Here is a 5823-nt window from a genome sequence, read left to right as displayed (position 1 = left end):
GGGACGGCGGCGTCTCGAGGGTTCGCGTGGAAAACGTCACTCGGTCGCCGCGGCGACCTCCCCCGTCCGGTTACCGTCGGGTCGCCGCACAAAACTGCAACGTCAGCCAAATTTTTACAAACCGGCCGTTCGCCGTGCTGTAATATTTTCGTTACCGTCGACACAAACCCGACAAACGCTTCTGCTGCAGACAGGTCACGGATACAGAAGGTCACAAAAGGTACATAAAAAAAAAAAAATTCTGAAAAAGACTCGACTCTTCTTTTAAACCAACAAAGATACATTTCCGTCCTCAAGCGATGTTTTTCCATAAAAAAAAACAACAAAAAAAACCATCCGAATGTATCGATTAAATCTGTAATAATGATTGTAACGACGGTCTCGTGCAAAAAAAAATCGTTTTCACACCGCTGCTTCTGATGTTGTTGTTGGTATCTACCTTCGCTTTTGTTTAGACGTTTGTTGTCGTTACCGTCGACGACCGTGCGACTTCGGACTAATTCTTCTAACCGATCCTAATTTATTACCAAACGCGGTACGGTTGTCGCTCGCCATCCGTTTACCTCCGGTCCTGCGTGCTTGTATGAAATAATAGAATAACAAATTGAAATAGACGATCGATCTATTATTTATTTGATAGTTCTCTACTGATAATTAAAGACGGCTAAAAATAGATGTCAGAAATCTTGAAAAGGACGCGTCGGTTTTTGGAGATTTCGCGGCCGTAACATCGTTGCACTGATAAAAAAAAAAAAAAAAGCATCGGCGTGAGTGAAACTACGCGAATGCTGACGTTTTAGTTTAACTTTGAAACTCCGTCGTAATGAAAAACATCGTAGTTTTGACAATTATTGGCTTTTATTGCGTTAATTTGTCGGACGTCGTCAGCATGTAGTGCGCTGCACTCGGTCGCTTTTGAAATGCGATGCTGTGAAGTCGGTTTAATACTCAACGAAACTCAGATTTCTGTCCCCTTTAAGTGCCTTAATTTACTGCTGCCGTTCGGATAAACACGTTTTTGTGTGATGTTGTTTTACAGTATTTCTGGAACTAATTCGGTAATAAAAACGGGAAAAATCTGTTGTTTTGAGTGTTTTTTTATTTTTATTTTATTACGCTGTCGGTGTAGCAGATTTAAGTGAATTCAGCGGAATATTCTTTTCAAACTAAAACAACACAAGAAAGTTTAGCTTGTTTTTTTCCATGATTAAAAAAATATATATATATATATAAATATATATTTATATTTTTTTATTTATTATTTATATATATTTATTATTTATATATATATATAATAAATATTTTATATTTATATATATTTTTTGTTTCTTTATATATATATAAATATGTATATTTATATATATAAATATATATTTATATTTTTATATATAAATATATTTATATATACAAAATATTGCAGAAGGCCTTTCTCACTCCGGAGCACATCGAGGTCAGACGGCGGTAACGCGGTGAGTTTGAATTTGGCGAGAGTCCAGACTCTCAGGACGGGAGGCTTATTTGCAAATGCTCAGCCGGACTCTGATGATGGCGCAACAGCGACCGCACTGGGACGAAACAACCCAAAGTCAAAGGTCCACAGACTATTTTTTTTTTTTTTTTTGCCTGATTGACAGTGTCACGCAGTCAAAAGATGTCTGTTATCTACCGAGGTAGAAATAAACTATATTAAAAAAAATCTTTTGTTTTTATTTATTTAACGTAATGTTGTTGTTGTTTTTTTTTGGTCCATACAGGGTACCGCACTCGGCGATCCCACCGTCAACAACGTCGAGCTTCGTAGCCACGTACGCCGGGCCCGTTTTCAAGTCTTCGGAAAGTTTGGATTTTCAACGTTTCAGAGTTGTCTGGATAAACTGAATGAGGCCCCCGAAATCAGCCGGATCCATCCGCCGCCTACCGTGAACATCAGTTGTGGCGTTTTGACCGAAGAGCTGACAAGACGAAGCGATCCGAACTAAAGACTTACACGACTTACAGACTTACACTTAAAGACTTAAAAAAACGTACAAGTCTTTACTTCTGGAGAGAATGCGAAGCATCTAGTTTTCTCTCAAAAGTAAAGCAGCCTCAGAGGAGAGGCAAAAAAAAAAAAAAGGCAAAAAGCAAATACATCGCGTTGAACTCTGAAACCTGGTGTTTGAGGTTCAAAGTTTAACGAGACAGAAATACATGACCTCATTTATATGCGGGGGGAACCGCCATCGACCCTGATGTTTTAACTGCCTGAACAAATTGAACTAAACTACCTTTTTTTTTTTTATTCAGAAAATGATTCGAATGGAAAACGTGCAAAGTTCGAGATGATCCAAAACACTTGTTGGTATTCATTTTTCACTTATAAAATGTTTTTTTATTTTTTATTTCATCAGTTGAAACAGTCAAACCGGATGGGATGTGAAATTTGGTTACAAAAAAAACGTGCTTATTGATATAATTATTATTATTTTTTTACAAAATTTGAAAAAAAAAAAAGTTGCCAGGCCGGCGCTGAATTGGTCCGTCAAACACTTTTCGCCGTCACCAGATATTTCAAGAATTTCTTCGAGGGGCTTTTGTGGGTTTTTTTTTCCTTCTCCAAATCAGAAGAATCAGGTGTGCCCGGCCGGCGAGGCGGGAAGACGGCGTCGTCGAGCGTCGGCGGGAGGTTTCAAAACGCCGCGCGTTGACGAACGCTCAATTCGATTGAGCTTCGCGTTCGCTGGATTTTTCCGGCGCCTCCGGCCGTAAAACCAAAACCTCGCAGAATGAAAGGAAAAGTTGAGCCGGTTTCATTCGGTACATTTTGTATCCCGACGTGACATCGTCTCTTGACAGACTCTTTCGCACAGAGAGGGGGGGGAGGAAAAAAAATGTGGCGCCGGGCCGGGCCGGTGCCGCCTGTGTGAAGAACACTGTGTTCGAAGTGAAGCGTGCCAGATGACTCCTGCCCAGACAGCGTCCGACGGACGAAGCGGACGAAGTTCAACGTCGGGGCCAGACGGCAAATACGTCTTTCAGACAACACTGGTGTTACGACCCCGTTTGACTGACGCTTCCAGTCACCCAGGTTTGACCTCAACTCGACCTTCGCGCTCCGTATGCTGCAAAAGTATGCGGACGCCGAAAATGACATCGATCTGCTCTCATTCGTGTCTTTGCCCCGCGGTCTGGAAGACCTTTTTTGGGGGGCTGTCACCGCAATCAGGGACAAAAATAAACAACATTCATATATATATATATATATAATATATATAATATATATATATATATATATTTATATATATGTATATATTTATATATATATATATATATATATATTATATGTATATCTATTGTACATGCGATCAGATCGGTTCGGACCGCTTCAGTGCACTTATGTTGAAGGTTTCCTCGGTATGTCGAACTCGTACCTTTTAAGCAGGCTCAAGGGATTTTATATATATATATATATATATATATATATATATATACATATATATATATATGTATATATATATATATATATAAATCCCCCGGGAAGAGCTGGGAAAATGTCGCCGTGGATGTGGGACACTCTGAGCTCACTTTTGCTCGACGAGCTGTAGATAGCACGTGAATGGATGGATTAACGCGTAGTCACGATAATTCGTAAAAAAGAAAGCGCAATACGCGTTGGACTGTTTCTAATTTACCCCGAGAGTTGTTTTCTACATTATGTTGTGTAAAAAAATAAAAAAGGTTTTCAGATCAGCCGACATATACGCAGACACGGACGTATGCACGATAGGCCAATATCTGTCCAGTCGGCAGATACGTGTCGGCGGAGCTCCGATTGGTTGGTTCTTTCACACCAAGTGGGGGAAACTATTTCTATTTCAGCCGCTCCTCGTGTCCTCGTTGAAGAAAAAACACGTAGAATTGACAGAGTTAGAAGCTCGTGGGGGTTTTCAATAATACCGTCGTACGCGTTAGGATTTCCCTTCGCTGAAAAGCGAGTCACGGCCGCCCTTCTTTCACTCTTCTTCGCTGGTATCGGACTCTCATCCCGTTCGTCTCCTGCTTTCTGTTTTTCATCCCCCGAAACTGAAACGAGAGCTTTTTAAGCGCGTCTCGCGAGCGAGATTTAACGCGATCGTTTCGCATTTCGTCGTCGAGTGTTTTTTTTTTTTTTTTTTACGACGACTCTGCACAAAGATCCCGCGCCCGGCGTTGTTCCCGGCCTCCGGCCGCCCGCCACCGCTTGGCTTCGTCGTCTCCGTCGTTGTGAAAGAGCGGACGTCTGACCGGCCGCCAAAGTCTTGTTTGACTTTTGAACACTGACAGGCAGATTAGCTCATAACAAACAAACAAACAAACAAACAAACAAACAAAACAAACAGATGAGTCAGGGGAAAGCGTCGCCTCATCTTATCCAACCGCAGATGTTGTAGATATGAGTCACAGCCGAGCAGGAATTCAACATGTCGTCCCCCGCTAACGTGTGAACCAACCGTGGGACGCGCAGGTGCAACTCATTTGATGCTATAAATCCAGCTGCAGGCATAAATTTGAATCATTTTCAGACGAGATTATTATTATTTATTATTTATTATCGTGATTCCTGCTGTGTCTTTGAACAGGTCACCAAATAAATAAAAAGAGCACAAAAAAACATTGAAGAAATATTCCACACATCCCGCCGGAGTCCGACTGCGTCTCCAACCTGTCTTTTAACGTCATTTGAATTTTTGTTTTTATCTAATTTCATCAACTGTAATCATAGGCATGATGCATTATTCGTTTATTTTTTATTTATTTTTTTTTGGGGGGGGAGAGGGGCGACGACAGATTCACAATTCGCTGTCGTGAAGCAGGTTTAACTTTAAATGTAACGACAATAAGATAGTACGTGGAGGGATCGTGTTAATTTGATGGCATGATAATCTGTTGGTCATTTCGGACAAGCAGAAGTCTTAAAAATAGGAATCAAATTCATTCTAAAAAAAAAGAAAAAAAAGGCGAATACTCTAAATAGCTGTAAAAACACAACAAGAACAACAGACGTGTATTCATCCGCAGCCGAAAGCAGTTCCCGATAAATCCACTTTTTTTTTTTTTTTTTTTTCCAGCTGTTTGAGTCATTTTTCACAAAAACTTGGTGCGTTTTATTTGGTGACCTGTTCAAAGACACAGCAGGAATCACGACGATGATGTCACGCTTCAACATCATAAAAGCGATCGAATGTAGGACTTTTCCGCTGGTGAACCAGTTACACAAATTGTCATGAAGCCAGAATTAAGACACGGGGGCATTCAAATCTTTATTTCTAATGCTTTTATTCCACTTCTCTTTTCTTTCTTCCCCCCCCCCCACCCAGCCTTCTACATGTATGTAACACAGTACAGTAAGCAGAACACAGTACTAAGATAATTTGGGTTTAAAAGTGCAATCCTACTCAAACATTTCTCAGACAGGCCGAGTGTACAAAAATATCAGCGACCACCTGCCGTGTGCATGAAGTAAACTGTGCAGGTGAGTGAAAGCGAAATCTGTAATCACCTTCCAATGAATTTGGATTATTGGTTACAGATTTGAAGATTGTCTGAGCAGGTAAGATACCTAAAAAGTACCAGTCAGAGTGATTGATTATTCTAAAACAAACCTTTAAAATATCGTTATACTAAATACAAATGGGCATATTTATGACATGAAAAAAAAAAGAATAAAATAAATAAAATATCAGAGAATCACTGCAATACACAAAATCAATGCATGCATATACAGATATTCTGGAAAATGTGTACCCTGATCTCCATTCATTCCAAATTGTGTGCTTGGAAATTTGGACGAGAAACTCGGTTTAC

Source organism: Brachyistius frenatus, unplaced genomic scaffold, assembly GCF_029030835.1.
Source record: "Brachyistius frenatus isolate BFR_SWC_R1_liver_20210118 unplaced genomic scaffold, ASM2903083v1 Contig_73, whole genome shotgun sequence".
NCBI classification, from domain to species: Eukaryota; Metazoa; Chordata; class Actinopteri; family Embiotocidae; genus Brachyistius; species Brachyistius frenatus.
Note: the sequence above shows the minus strand (reverse complement) of the source record.